Raw genomic sequence first — 17,010 nt, forward strand, 5'->3', positions numbered from 1 at the left:
TGCGAAAAGCGGTCTTGTGGATATCACTTTCCACTATTCTCAACTGATGGTATCCTGACTTCAGATCTATTTTGGAAAAGACTTTGGCACCCTGAAGCTGGTCAAATAAATCATCAATTCTAGGCAAAGGATATCGGTTCTTGATGGTTACTTTATTTAGCTGCCGATAATCCATACACAATCGGAGAGATCCATCCTTCTTCTTAACGAAGATAACTGGTGCACCCCACGGGGATACGCTAGGACGGATATGACCCTTCTCAAGAAGTTCCTCAAGCTGAATTTTAAGTTCATTAAGCTCATTTGTGGTCATTCTATAAGGTGCTCTGGAAACTGGCTCGGCTCCCGGTACAAGGTCTATATGAAAATCAATCTCTCTGCGGGGAGGCATTCCCGGTAACTCTGAAGGAAATACATCAGAATATCCCTGAAGGATGGGATGGTCATCGAGCGATGTTTCTTTTTCCTCCTCTTCTCCTCTGTCACTGATAGTGATAGCAAAAAGCTGACATCCCTTTCGCATGCTCCGCTTGAGTTGCATTGCGGAGATCATACGAAGAGACACGGGCCTCTGAATCCCGGTGATAACCATGGGCGAACCATGATCATCCTCACACTCGATCTTTTTCAGACGGCAATCCATCTTGGCTCTGTGGGCATAAAGCCAATCCATGCCAAGTACGATTCCATAAGATCCAAGTGGAGTCACTCTAAGGTCTACTACCGTGGTGGTCTTGCCAATCTGCAATTGACACGCCCTAACCTCGGATTCCACTGACACTCTAGCCCCTGAAACTAATTCCACTTCCCAACTGACACCCTGCCTAGTTGCCACTAGCCCGCAACGCTCCACAACCAACGGAGATATAAAGGAGTCAGTAGCTCCTGAATCAAACAAAATAGATACATTGTTACCTCTGATTATACCTGAAGATTCGATAACCGTGGCCTGATGGTCGGCCTGGCGGTTGTCAACCGCTGTGAATACTCTATGGGACCTGCCCATATCACCAACTGTCGGCTCTGAAGCGGCCATCCGCTGACTCCCTGCTACCTGTCCCTGAGGGCAATCCCTCGCCAAGTGCCCCATGGCTCCACAAGTAAAGCAAGCACCCCGTGCCTGGAACTGGGCACTCTGAGGCCTAGAAAATCCCTGACCTCCTGTCCTACTGGATCCGCTGTACCCACCCTTGGAGGACTGCTGAGTCCCCGCCGGCTGTGTGTACTGCCCCTGTGCTCTCTGATCACGTTTTTGTCCCTGAGTCTGCCACTGCTTGGGCTTGGAGCCCTGCAGATACTGTGGAGGCTTCTGCCTCTGGTTCTGTGGTGTCTGTTGTGGAGGAGGGGGTTTGGAGAACCCCTGAGAATTTCGGTTGTTCCCCTTCCAATGAGGTTTCTGGAATCCAAAAGTCTGACGTGCGGGATTTCGGTTCTGATACCGATCCCTATTGTCCTGTGGTCTAACCTGAATTTCCTCGGCAATCAGTGCCTTCTCTACAGCAACCCAAAGGCTCTCTGGAGCGGACATCCTAACAGGCCCGGCTATACCGGCATTCAATCCCCTGATGAAGCGGTTTACAAGAAGTTTCTCATCCTTTAGATAATCTACATATGGCAACAACTCAAAGAATTTACTCTCATACTGGGTTACTGACAAGCCTTTTTGTTGGAGATCATGAAATTCGTCTATACGACGCTGCCTGAAGTGCTCTGATAGGTACCTCGCACGGAACCTCTCAGTGAATATCTCCCAAGTGAGTGTATCAGGAACTAATCCACATTTGTACTCTTCCTGTCTCCACCAGGTGGAGGCTGTTCCTCTCAGAAGATGAACTGCAACACGTGCTTTCAAGTTGCTCTCATAAGAACGCAACGCAAAGCACCTCTCAAGACTCAGAAGCCATGCCTCGGCCTCTACTCCATCTGTAGAGCCTCCGAAGGATGGTGGTTGGAGGCGCATGACCTCCCTGATGAGATCCCCTGGATCTCGACGACCTCTCTCAAAATAGACTGGTTCCACCGCAGGAGGTGGTCCTGGCATATGCACTGACTCTGGCTCATTACCACCCTGGCTCTCTACAGGAATCGGAGCTGGGCTCCTGCTTCGTTCTCTATCAACAAATCTATGACTCCCAGAGTCATGACTCCTAACCAGAGGGTTCTCTGCTGGAATCCTTTCCTGAACAATGCCAATAAGATTCTGAATGGCTGCTAGAAGGTCACGGTTAGGTTCATTTGGCTGTTCGGGAGGTGCTCCTGGGTTCTCCTCTGGAACCGATGCCTCCCTCTCTTCCTCATCGCGAGCTAGGCGCTCACGTCTAGGACCCCGTCCGCGCTTGCGAGCTTGTCGCGTCAACGGAGGCATCCTAAGAGGAAAATAATACAAAACAATTAATTTATTTCTTTTAGAATTAAATTTATTTAAATGCAAAATTCCATTTAACAAAATAATTTTTAAATAAATTTAAGGCAAAACGTAAGTGAGTAAGGCTCCTAGTGTGGAAACCTTGCTCTGATACCAAAATGTCATGCCCAAAATTTAGGGCAAAAACGGAACAAATTTTTTTTTAAAAGATACTAAGTTTAATTAACAAGCACACTCTTGCGACAAGCGTTAACGAAAATTTCATTAATAAGTTCGAGCTCATTCTGAAACGAACGAAGCATCGACAATCTGTTATAATTTAATTGCGGAAAAACCTACTGGTTTAAATTCTATCTCCAAAAGATATTTAATTTATAGTTTTATTAAATTAATCATACTAAAAAATATTAGGAGAGATATTTTAAAATTTATTTCCCACTATGACTATATAGTCTTAGCAGTTTTAATTAATTTCTCCTTTACAATATTTTTTTCAAATCAATATGGTGCACATGTAAAATGCACATATATACATATAGATTATGCATATATTTTGAATATCCATAATTTAATTTCTTAAACCAATTAAACTAAAGAAAAACATACATATATATTCATATATATATTCCCATATATATATATATGGAAACATATATATTATTATATATATATTCTACATATATTCCAATATTTTAATCCTAACCTCCTAAATCCATTTCAACTTTCTAAATATTACCACTTAATTTCCTCAACCCTAATTAGGGTTCTAAATTCCTATTTAACCATTACCTAAACCCCAAATACATATTATTTTTTTTCATATTAAAAAAAACTAAACTTCCCTAGCCCCTATCGGGCTAGGGTTTAACCCATTCCTTTTTTTAACAGGTGAAGATTTCATGCCGGGCCGAAGAGCTAACAAGCGGCCATGATTACCAAGCTTGCCGGTCGCTGGGGTTTCAAGTGGAGGCTGGCCACGCGCACCACTGTGTGAGCTCACAGTGGCGCCGCGGCACCACTGTGTGCCCACACAGTGGGTGCCACTAGCGGCTCCCCACTGTGTGGCCACACAGTGGCGGCCGTGGCCGTCCACTGTGTGCCCACACAGTGGGTGCCGCAAGCGGCTCCACTGTGTGTGCACACAGTGGGCGCCGCGCGGTCGTCCACTGTGCGTACACACAGTGGAGTCCGCGGGGGCCCCAAACATATTTTTTTTTATAATTTTTTTCTAAAATTTACAATAACATTTATTAATATATATATATATATAAATATATAAATATATATATTTATATATATATGTATATATATATATATGTGGTATTTTCATAAATTAGTAAGCATAGATAAAAAGATAAATTTAAATTCTAAATCAAATTTATATATAATTTAAAAGAGAATTATTACATGCAAAATTTTAAGCTAATAAAATAAAGGAAAAGATAACCTTAAGTTAAATCAAAAAACTTAATTATATATATATATATATATATTTATATATATATATATTAATTTATATATATATATATTAATTTAAATGCATCTATAAAACAAGCTTCTAAATCAATGATTAACAAAAAAAATACAATATAAAGTATTTCACAAAGATTCATTATACGTTTCCTCTTTTGTAATAAGAAATCCATTAACATGTTTTTTTTTGAAATAGATTATTCACATAAAACAACTTCTCTTTCCACCTAAATTACTTATAAAGCTTTCAACTTAAATAAACTTCTATTTTGACTTAATAAAAAAAAATAGGTAAAAATCTAAATGAAATCAGACTTTTTATTTCTTTCATAAAACAAGAAGCTTTGCATGCATCACTAATTTGCTTTTCTTTTTTTTTATATTTATTCTAGGAGTAAAATCAAGCCTTTTCTCTTTCTTTAAAAACATCTCTAATATATACTACCAAATTTACAGCAATGTTTTCTCTGAACAGTCGCAACAATAAAACTTCAAATCTATTATTACAAAATTACAACTTGCTTCTCCTTTCTTTTGAATTGAGGCATTTATTCACAACAACTTTAAAACAACATCTGCAACTGAATTCAAAAATCTTCAAATTCCATCTTCTGAATAACTTTCATGAATTTCTATCCTCTTTCCTCTGGATTTCCTGAATAATAGAAAACACAAAACTGACCACGGAGTGCTCACCTCCCAGCCTAGGCTAACTGGTAGACACCCCCGAGCTCGGAGAACCAATTCCTAGACGGGTACAAACAGGCAAACACAAAGAAACACAAAGCATACAAATATTTCAGACACATTCCCAACCTGGCTTTCACAGCACCACACTCTGGTGGTGAACATTTTCAAAGGGTGGTAGTGGACCAAATACCCTGAGGAGAATTCTGCAAGTATGTAATAACAAGAAGCCACCTCATGGCGCAAATAACATATCAAAATCTCAACCCCATAAATTCCTTATGCCTCCCAAAGGCATTCTAGCCTTATAACCCTCCTTATGACCCCCATTGCACAAACAGGCCATGCAGCAAGGGTCACACAAAGATCCCTTGTGATCGCTCTCTAAAGAGAGTCTCTCACTCGAGGGCTGTCACTGCTACCACCCTCAAGATCCTCTTCTCTCCCAAGAGAAAGAGAGATCTTGAGAAAACTCCCAAAACACATTCATTCATAAAACAAAACCAAAAGATTTTCAAACTTTCATTTTCAAGAATACAGATTTTCTTATTCAACAACTTTCAGAAAGAAACAAAACAGGTCATTAAAAGTAAAAAATGAAACCAACCTTAATCTGCCCAAAGGTTATAATGATATCTGAAGAAGAGCTGCCCAATCCACAATTCTTTATTTTCCTTAATCAATTTCTTTATCCCATAACATTATTTTTTCTTCCAAATTTTCTTCTGTCTCCAAAAATGGAGAGTGGGTGATTAACCAGCTATTCCCAAAAATCTTCCTTAAGAAGCTCACTCTCTGAGTTCTCACAGGATCCTAAAAAAAGTCCAAAAAAAAGAAGGAAGAAAGCAAAAATGCAAAAAGACTTTCCTTCCAAGAGGGAAAATCTGGATTTGATTTCACTTCAATTTTCAATTTTCGCTCAACTCAAAAAAAGCCAATTTTTAAAGCGTTAAAAAGATCATAATAAAGTAGAAACTTGCCTAAAATTATCCCTAACCCCTAGGTATACCTTATGGGCTTCAGGAAACCCTAATAAACTACCCCTAGGTGTTCATTTAACCCATTTTAAACCCCTCTGAAGTTTATTTTCGGGTCAAACATAAGTTGACCACTCCAAATATTATATTATCAAAATATCTTTTTGACAAAACATTATTTTATTTAAAATTAATAATAATTAACACTTTCCCATCAAGAGACAAGATAAAATGTTAAAATTTAAATCCACACATGTGTCAAGTGACACTAATAAAATACTTTTACAAAAATAAACATGAAATTGTCTCTTGAGGTTTTTACACAATAAATTTAAATAACACATAACACACATGCAGCATATACTGATACGAATAAAATACAACACAAACGGGGTGTTGTCTCTCCAAATAGACAAACCCTGGCTTTACGAACATACATAAGTCTAGGTTTGATTCTCCGTAATTTTCCATGGTCACATGGTAAATTTCCTGCGCATCTCAATTTACACATTAGTACTCCCAAATATTCATATAAAATATAATTCAATAATACAACAATGCACATCATTACTTGCATACAATTTTCATCTGCACAGATTGAATACATCTTTTGTCAAGCAAATTCACATAAGCAATTTTCATCCCAATTCACATAAACTAAACATACATCATAGTTCTCTATTCAAAGTAAAGTCCTGCAAATTCATTAACGACATCTATCATTGCAATATCATTCTATCTAATAATCATGTAGTGTTCTATCTCATAAAGCATGTAAGTAAAACATCAATTCATAGCAATGTTATCCAATATCCTGAAGTCATAAAAGTTCTAAATCTCAAAATGCATCAAAACAAAGTATCCATAGTAGTCTAAAATATAAAATCCACTGAATGTCAAACTGAGTCGAGGTGAGGCCTCACAATCTTTTCATGAAGTTCTTTTATTTTATTTTGTGCAATAGAAAGGTTCTCCTGAAGTCCTTTAATGAATTCCTATGCAGTCCATAGATCATCTTCAAGTTTGATATTCTTCAATTTCTCTGCATCATAATCTACAAGAGCTCTTTCCAATTATTTTCTTAAGTTCTCCATCTGTACCGGTGTCAGAATCTTCCTCAAGTTGTTAGGCTTTTGCAAATAGAGGACCAGACTCTGATACCAATTGTTAGAATCAATGACAGTCCCAAAGACACTGAGAAGGGGGGGGGGGTGAATCAATGTCTAATCAGTTAGCAGAATAATTAAATTTATTAAGAATTTTGTATCCCAGAACAATTTACCGATAAATAAGAATTAAGGCAGCAAATAAGAATAATAAAGACAACATAGAAACACATCATAACACAAGATATTTAATGAGGAAACCTGATGTGGGAAAAACCTCAGTGGGATTTGTGACTCACAATAATAACTCACTGGCCAATGAATAAATATTACTTACAATGAGGGTCCTGCACATGCAGGAAGGCTAGTAGCCTAGAGCTCATTGCTCAATCAAAAAATAGAAGTCTCACTGACTTACAAAATGGATTATCAAAATCCAATACAATGCACTGCTTCAGATCATCATCAACTATTCTAGGTTCATGATGAAAAATAATGAACAGTAAATACCCAACAAATACTAAGAGGGGGGTTGAATTAGTATAGACAAAAACTTCTTTAACAACTTAAACTGTAATGACTGCACTAACTGGTAAATAACATCACCGATCTAAATCAAGGCAATGCCGGTAAAACATAGTATGACTATAAAAGACATTAACTTGTAACACTTAGATCTTCACAAAACCTAATATCTCATTTCCACTTCACCCATATGCTTAAACAAGTATTACATCAGAAATATAATGACCACTGGATCGGCTTGCATTACCACTTAATAGAAAACACTAAACATCACATGAAAAAGCATCAAACATGACACACTTATTTTTCACGTGGAAACCCAACTGGGAAAAACCATGGTGGGGATGAATACTCACAAGTTGTTCTTGAACTCTTCTGAAGTTCACTCTATTAGGATCCTAGTCCAGTTAAAGACTTTACAATAAGTTCTGCTAGGAACCGATCCTACTAGGGATCACTCGGTTAGAGGTTAAAACCCTGTTAAAGGTTACCTTGTGAGAGGATTTTAAGAACTCAATGATTTTGAGTCACCCTGTTAAAGGATTTACAAAAAGCCTGTTAAAGCTACCCAGTTCAGTAATTTTCCAACTGCTGAAATGGTTAGAAGTCAACAGGTAATACACTGATCTGATAACAACACTTAATGCCAAGGCAGATTCACTTTAGTTCCTTTACATCTGCAATTACACTCTGTAGGTATCTACTCACTTCTCTGGTCTGGCAAGAATAACCTCACATACAATCATTTGCCAACAACTTCAAATAAAAATCATCATCGACCTTATAGACAACAATTAGGCCGGTAGCCAAAACCTAAAACCCTAGGCATCTAGGTTAACAATACAGTCGGTCCATGTTAGGTCCCCGAGACAATTGAGAGGGGGGGGGTGAATCATTCGTCAACAATTTTATCAGTTAATTATAGTACTGGTAAAGATTAATGCATGAAATAGAAACATAATAACATCCACAACACCTAACACCAATATTTGTACGTGGAAACTCTATAAGGGGAAAAACCAAGGTGGGAAACCTTACCCACAATCAAATGATACTAGTGCAGAGAGTATGTGTGTACAAATGGGGTCTACACATGCAGAAAGGCCAAGCGCCTAGAGCTCACTGCTCAAACACAAATAGGAGTCACACTGACTATAATTGGATGGTTAAATCCAATAAGGATGTACTGCTCAAATTAGCATCTTTTTATGTTGGATTCAGTACCAGTGTAGTTCTGATTGTCTTCACAAAAAACCTCCTTCAACCTTCAAATGATGTCTGGGTGTATAACTCTGCTTATTCTCGCATATACCTTCACACAATTCTTTTTCACATTCCTCATCCAATCTTACAAATAAGATCTTACATTTATATCATAACCTAAGACCAATTTTAATAGGTCGGCTCTAAAAGATATTACAAAAGAATCAATTTACAAATAAAACAATGTCCGATGCAATAACCAATTCAACATGTCAGCTTGATGCATTTACAATATTAATAAGACATCTCCATTGCATGTCGTGCTCATCTGGAAAAGATAAACCTGTCGGTGTATAACCTGGACCTATTTGTCGGTAATAACAAATATGCAAATATGAATATGCCAATGAACAAATCTCCAAGACAAAGTGTCCAAATGATGTCTTTGACATAACCAAGTGTTTTCCATGCCATTCCAAGTGTTGGTGAACATTATATCCTGTCGGTATACCAGATACCGGTGACTATGCATAAGTCACTTGCTTGCCGGTGAATGTTGTTGATTCTCCAAAGTGCTAGAGTTGATAAGTGTTAGTAGGTGTTGACATCAAAGACAAAACCATACCAAAATACCAACAATCTCCCCCTTTGGCATTGATGGCAACACAAGATGGAAAAACCTTCAAAGTACCAAAACAGAAATGCCAAATACCCAAAACCAATAATCTCCCCAAAGTAACAATCTCTCCCCCTGGGAGTGACATGTGTTTTTCTTGTGTTTTTCCATACCAATCTCTCCCCCTTTGACATCAAATGCCAAAGAAATATAAAGACCATTTTTCAGATATAAAATACCAATTAATTCACTATACCAACTACTCCCCCTGAGAAGTAGCTTTCTCATCAAAGTTGGAGTAAAAGATTTCTTTGTTAATTTTGTCAGTTGATGACTATCATCAACTGTCTAACTTTCTACTAGTGGGGGTATGACCCCAAGCTAGTCTCTGAGATATTCAAAAGTCTCCTTAGGTAGAGGTTTGGTGAAAATATTTGCAATTTGTTCTTTAGTATTCAGATAAATGAGTTTAATTTCTTTTGCTTCAACATTTTCCCTTAGAAAATTCAGTTTGATAGAAACATGTTTAGTTTTAGAATGTAATACTAGCTTCTTAGATATATAAATTGTTGCAGTGGTATCACAATAGATAGTAATAGGTTCCTTGCATTTTACCTTTATATCGTTCAACATTTGCTTAAGCCATAGTACCTATGTACAGTTAGTTGTTGCTGCAACATATTCTGATTATACTGTTTTGATTAATTAAAAAAGTAGGTTTTCAGGACCTGAAACCTTTAACATAGGTGATTAAAATAAGACACCAAAAAGTCTAGTGCTTAAGAACCGCATACAAAATGACTAGCAAAAAAGCCAGCAAACCAAAAGGACAGTAAAACAAACAACAACAAAGAAACAAAGAAGGTGCTACACAGTAATTTTCTTCAACAGGTCCTCTGCCTTTATCACCAGCTCGTCATAAGTGGCCCCAATAGCTTTAAGGTCTTCCAGATCCTTGTTAGGTTTTTTTTCCTTCTTTTTACCTCTGGTACGGGTTTTGGCTCTGTTCAGCAATTCTCTTCAGACACTCCTCAATTTTGTTGACGTTGCTAACAGTATCTGAGAGAGTTTGGTTGTTAGTGTCAGCAAGATTTTTCCTTTCCAGCAAATCCTTCTCTATTTTTTCAAACCTGGGGTTGAAGGCATCTCTTATGTTTTTGGCTTTAGCAATGGTGTTTTTCAGGTCCTCTATGTATTCTAATTCTACTGTTGATAAGGATGTACAACTTTGTTTCTTACTCAACCAAGAAGTTAATATGCTTCCAAGAAAAAATGCTCCGCCGGTGGTGCTTTTTCTATCATCCACATCTCCTGCCCAATTTGCATCTGTGTATGCACATAATTCAAAGTTTTCATCTCTAGGATACCATAATCCAAGATTTGTAGTGCCTTGTAAGTACTGGAAAATAATTTTTACTATCGATTCATGATTTTCTCTAGGATTACTCTGAAATCTTGAAACAATACATACTACATTCATGATATCAGGTCTTGTTTGTGTCAAATATAGTAAACCTCCTATCATAGATTTGTACCTAGTCCGATTAACAGGTGTAGATTCATTCCTTAGTGATAGTTTGTCATTTGTAGTCATAGGTGTAATTACTGGTTTAGAGTTCCCCATCCCAAATTTCTTTAATAACTCCTTCAAGTACTTGGATTGACTCAAGAATATACCTTTATCAGTTTGTGAAATCTACAATCCTAAAAAGAATTTTATTTCTCCAATCATAGACATTTCAAATTCTTGCTGCATTTCAATAGAAAACTCTTTACATAATCCATCTTCTCCTCCAAAGATTATATCATCAACAAAAAATTCTATAACCAAGATGTCATCATTAGTCACTTTGTAATATAAGTTGCTATCAGCATTACCTTTAGAAAAACCAATCTTCAAAAGATAATTATCCAATCTTGCATACCAAGCTCTTGGAGCTTGTTTCAACCCATACAAAGCTTTCCTTAACCTGCAAACCATATCTTTGTTATTTGTCAAAGAAAATCCATCAGGTTATTCAATGTAAACTTCTTCTTCAAGATCTCCATTCAGAAATGCACATTTAATATCCATTTGATATACTTTGTAGTTCTTGTGTGTTGCAAAAGCCAAGAATAATCTGACTGCCTCAATTCTAGCTACTGGTGCAAAGGTTTAATTATAATCAATTCCTTCTTTCTGAGAATATCCCTTACACAATAGCCTTGCTTTATTCCTGATTACCTTACCATCCTCATTAAGTTTGTTTCTTAATATGCACTTTGTTCCAATCACATTTGTGTCTTTAGGCCAGGGAACTAATGTCCATGTGTTATTTTTCTCAATTTGTTCTAGTTCCTCTTCCATAGCTTTAATCCAATGTTTATCTTCACATGCCTCATTAAGTGATGATGGTTCAATTTCAGAAATAAGACATACCTCTTCATTTGTCAGTCTTCCTCTTTTCATAACTCCTTTATACTTGTTTCCAATTATCTGATCTTCAGAGTGATTCAACCTTACATACCAAGATGTCTTTGTTTGTTGTTGTTCCTCAGTTACAGTGGAATTTTCAGATGATACCGGTGTAACTAGATCTTCATTCTATTGCCGGTTCAGAGTCTATATACCTTGAAGTTCCTCTGAATTGTTCATCAATCTTCACATTTGTACTCTCAATAATTTTCTACAGTCTCTTGTTAAAACATCTATATGCCTTGCTCTTAGATGAATAACCAAGAAATATTCCTTCATCACTTCTAGGATCAAATTTTCCAATATACTCATCTCTTCTACTATAGCATTTGCATCCAAATATTCTGAAATACTTAAGAGTAGGAGTAATACCAAACCATAGTTCATGAGGGGTCTTACCGATTTCTCCTTTGATGTGAACTTTGTTGAATGTGTATACTGTTGTGCTTACTGCCTCTCTCCAATATACATGTGTTAGATTTGCTTCAGATAACATACTTCTGGCTGCATCCAAGATAGTTTTGTTTTTCCTTCCAATGACTCCATTCTGTTGTGGTGTCTGGGGTACTGATTGCTATCTTCTGATTCCATTCACTTCACAGAATGTATTAAATTCCTTAGATGCAAATTTTCCTCCTTGATCTGATCCCATACATTTTATTTTCTTACCGGTTTCATTCTCCACCATTGCTTTGAACAGTTTGAACTTCCCAAGTGCTTCTGATTTTTCTCTAAGAAAACTAACCCAACACATTCTAGAGTAGTCATCAATGATTAGCATAAAATATCTATCACCCTGTAAACTTTTAGTTCTAGTTGGACCACATAAATCAGTATGAATTAAGTCAAGAGCATTATTTGATTTTTCTGGAATACTTTTAAAAGTATCTCTAACTTGTTTTCCAAATTGACATTCCTTACATACTGTATTGTGAGGTTTGACAATCTTAGGTAAATCTCTAATTGCCTTTGTAGTACTGATTTTTACCATGCAATCAAAATTTACATGATAGAGTCTCTTATGCCATAGCCAAATTTCATCAATATGTGCATTTAGGCATGTCTTTTCACTGTCATTCGAATGAAAGATATTACCTCTAGTTTGATTACCGGTTGCAATTTCCAAACTAGTTCTATTCATGATTTTGCGTTTTCCATTCTTGAATTCTAACTGGAATCCTTTCTCAACTAATTGACCTACACTCAAAAGATTATGCTTTAAACCTTCCACATAGTAAACATTGTCATTATTATGCTTACCATCAAGAGATATTGTACCTTTACCTTTGATCAAACAAGCTTTATCATCTCCAAATCTTACTAAGCCTCCATTATATTCCTGAAAGTTCAAAAATTTACTTTTATCACCAGTCATATAATGTGAGCATCCTGAATCAATGATCCATTCATCCATAACTTCAATTTTAGCTACCAAGGCCTATTCTACTGGTTGATCTCTTGTTATAGCAATAAAAACCCATCCATTGTCTGTTGGATCTTCATTAAAATCATTAGTCACTCCTTCATCAACAAGATAACAAGATTTATCTTTACTCTTCTTAAATCTATATCTCTGATATTTAGGGTTAGGCTTGTATGTTCTCCTAGCTTCTTCTCTTAGTCTAGCATGTCTATCAGGGCATCTAGAAGCCATATGACCAATCTTATTATAGTTGAAAAATTTAAAGGATGCTTTACCTTCATACTTACTTCCAATCGGACCTTTAAGCATTTTCCCTATAAATAGTGCTTCAAGTTCTTCATTTTCTCTCCTGCTTTCCTCAAGTTCTCTTGCATAAAAGGCTTTCCAATCAGACTTGTCAAATGATGGTGTAGATGATGTTGATGCATTAAAAGCTAAATCTATCTTATAGTAGCAACAAGACCAAATTCCTCAATTTCAAAAGCTGCAAGTTTTCCAATCAATGTATCCCTAGTTACTAATGTATTAGGCATTGTTCTTAACTCATTTATAGCAGTAACCTTCATTTTATATGCCGGTGGAAATCCTCTTAAAACTTTTGAAACAATTTCACCTTCACTTAAGGTTCCTCAACAACATTTAATACCCAAAACAATTTCATTAACTCTTTCCATAAAAGAAGAAATCCTTTCATCTTCTTCCATTTTTAGATTTTCATACCTTACCTAGAAGCTTTCAAGTTTTGCAATTTTGACTGTGGAATCTCCTTCATTCAGTGTTTCCAAATGATCCCAAATAGTTTTAGCAATTGATATATTTGATAATCCCATGATTTGTTGATCTGATAATGCGCTCAAAAGTGCTTCTCTTGCTTTGCAAACATTTTCCTCATCTTTAGCCAAGTTAGGTGGATTAGGTTGATTCTGAGTAGGAACAGTATAGCCATTCTTTGTAGAATCCCAGATGTCCTTTCCAATGCAATTCAGATGTGTCTCCATTCTAATCTTCCATATGCCATAGTTGGTTCCATCAATTTTAGGACTGTCCTTCTTGAAATAGTTAGTAGACATTTGATCTCTTCAAACTATTAAACTTCTGCAAAAAGAGGACTCAGCTTTGACACCAATTGTTAGGTCCTGAAGACAACTAAGAGGGGGGGGGTGAATCAGTTGTCAACAAATTTAAACCAAAACAATACTGATAAACCAGTCTTTTATGCTGGTAGACAGTTTTATCAGTTAATTATAGTACCGGTAAAGATTAATGCATGAAATAGAAACACAATAACATCCACAACACATAACACCAATATTTGTACGTGGAAACCCTGTAAGGGGAAAAACCACAGTGGGAAACCTTACCCACAATCAGATGATACACCTGCAGATAGTATGTGTATACAAATGGGGTATGTATATGTAGAAAGGCCAAGCACCTAGAGCTCACTGCTCAAACACAAATAGGAGTCACACGGACTACAATTGGATGGTTAAATCCAATAAGGATGGACTTCTCAAATTAGCATCTTTTTATGCTGGATTCAGTACCGGTGTGGTTTTGATTGTCTCCACAAAAACCCTCCTTCAACCTTCAAATGATGTCTGCGTGTAGAACTCTTCTTATTCTCGCATATACCTTCACACAATTCTTTTTCACATTCCTCATCCAATCTTACAAATAAGATCTTACATTTATATCATAACCTAAGACCAATTTTAGTAAGTCGGCTCTAAAAGATATTACAATAGAATCAATTTACAAATAAAACAATGTCCAATGCAATAACTGATTCAACATGCCAACTTGATGCATTTACAACATTAATAAGACATCTCCATAGCATGCCATGCTCATCTGGAAAAGATAAACCTGTCGGTGTATAACCTGGACCTATTTGCCGGTAACAACAAATATGCAAATACGAATATGCCAATGAACATATCTCCAAGACAAAGCATCCAAACGATGTCTTCGACTTAACCAGGTGTTTTCCATGCCATTCCAAGTGTTGGTGAACATTATATCCTATCGGTGTACTAGATACTGGTGACTGTGCATAAGTCACTTGCTTGCCGGTGAATGTTGTTGATTCTCCAAAGTGCCAGAGTTGATAAGTGAGAGTAGGTGTTGACATCAATGACAAAACTGTACCAAAATACCAACAGTCCAATCCTGGTCATCTAAACACATTACATAGGGTAAAACAATCTTGAACAAATATCATGACATTCTCCATCGTCCGTTCTTCACCGCTTCTGGAAGCTGATAACCCATCAGGTGTTCTCCACTGTTTACTAAGATTTTTCTCATTCCTGAGGTGGATAGAATCAATCTTCTTCATGCAATATCCTCAAGAAGATCCTTCACGTGCACAAGGCTGATGTGGCAACACGATCTAATCTTCATTTCAATGCTAACTCATTACAGGATGTCGTCGATCGAATCACACAGACTTGGAATGCATCAACCAGAAACCTTGAAGCTGAGACTACCAATCGGTAGTCATATCAAATGAAACCCTGATACAAAGTTTCCATATACCGGTTCACACTCCAACATACCGGTTCACATATACTAGTTCATACCATCATACCGGTTCACTTGCCAGTTTGCTTACTTCAATATACCAGTTCATACTTCAGCATATTGATATCTGTAGACACCCAAAAATGGTCAACGCTTGCGAAGTCATACTTTAACATTTGCGCATTGCCTCATTTTAGGTTTTTGCATCGCATTAACATTTCTCCTATGTCACGCACTTGGTCTTTATCATTTGCGAACATCGAGTCATTCTTCTACATTCTTCATTCATCTCATCCTCGAATTTGGTCTTGTCGACAACATTATCTAGTCATGATTTTGATCGATCTTATCCTATCGCATCAATGTGCGTATTCATTTGTCATCATTTTGGACATCGTCAATCCTAATTAGGGTTTTGTCCTCTTTTTAATCTTGTCGATTTATCATCAATCCTTCAATTTTGTCATTTTAACGATCGATTTGTCATTGATCGTTGTCATATTCAATCTTGTCATCTTGCGATCGATTTGTCATCGATCGTGGTCATTATCTTGTCATTTTGCAATCTATTTTGTCGTCGATTTTTGTCCTCTTTTCAATCTCGTCATTTTGCGATCATTTCGCTATCGATCATTGTCTGTCTTAATTATGTCAATTTGGATCAATTTGTCATTGTTCCTCGTCAATTGGCACATTTATCAATCAAATCATTTTGTCGCATTGGTCATTTATCAATCCAAAATCAAATCATGATCATGTCAATTATCTTTCATCAAGACCTAATTCATCTCTTTAGGGTTTTATGATTTAGTCATTTAACCTAATTTGCCATTTCTTCCTCTAGGATTACTAAATTATTTATTAATCCTAAGTTACAATTAAATCTTTATTTAGTTGGCTAATTATTCTTCCTCTTGTAAATTAATTAATAAATGACAAATTGTTAATTAATTTACCTAATTTCTTCTAATTCACTAAATTCTAATTTCCATCAATTTCTAATTCCTAATTTTCATCAATTTCAATTTTCTAATTTTCTAAATTTCTAAATTCTTTTCCCTCCTATTTCATCTCCTAATTCTATGGGAATGACATTTCAATTTGTCATAAATTGTCATAATTGATAATCAATCAATTTTGACATAGAATGTGTCATAATTTGTCATCAATTGTCAATCAATCAAATTGTGCATGGAAAGTGCATAATTTGTCATATTTTGTCATATTGATTTGCAATTTCCATTTGAATTGCATCATGCTAATCTTGTCATTTATCCAATTTCTCTATAAATTGGATGTTTTTTTCAATCAAAGCCCCTTGAATCGCTTCATGAATCTCAAATTTTTACCGAACTTTCGTTTCTAGTACTCTTGAGCCTTTTTGCTTTCAATTGTGTGAGCACTTGTAGGTGAGATCCACAAAACTATTGAAGAGGAAAGAACAACAATGGAGCCGCATGGAAGGAGTATTCAATCTTGAATCTGGTTTTGCATAATGTTTTCTTTTGAATGCTTCATTTTCATACCTCTATTGAATGAGCTTGAGGATTAGGTTCATTTCAATGAGTATTTCTTTGATTGAGCTATCATGTTTAACATTTTGATTGATCTACTTATCTTTTGATGATTCCTAAATTCTTACGCCACATTAACT

Source organism: Cryptomeria japonica, chromosome 3, assembly GCF_030272615.1.
Source record: "Cryptomeria japonica chromosome 3, Sugi_1.0, whole genome shotgun sequence".
In the NCBI taxonomy this organism is placed as follows: Eukaryota; Viridiplantae; Streptophyta; class Pinopsida; order Cupressales; family Cupressaceae; genus Cryptomeria; species Cryptomeria japonica.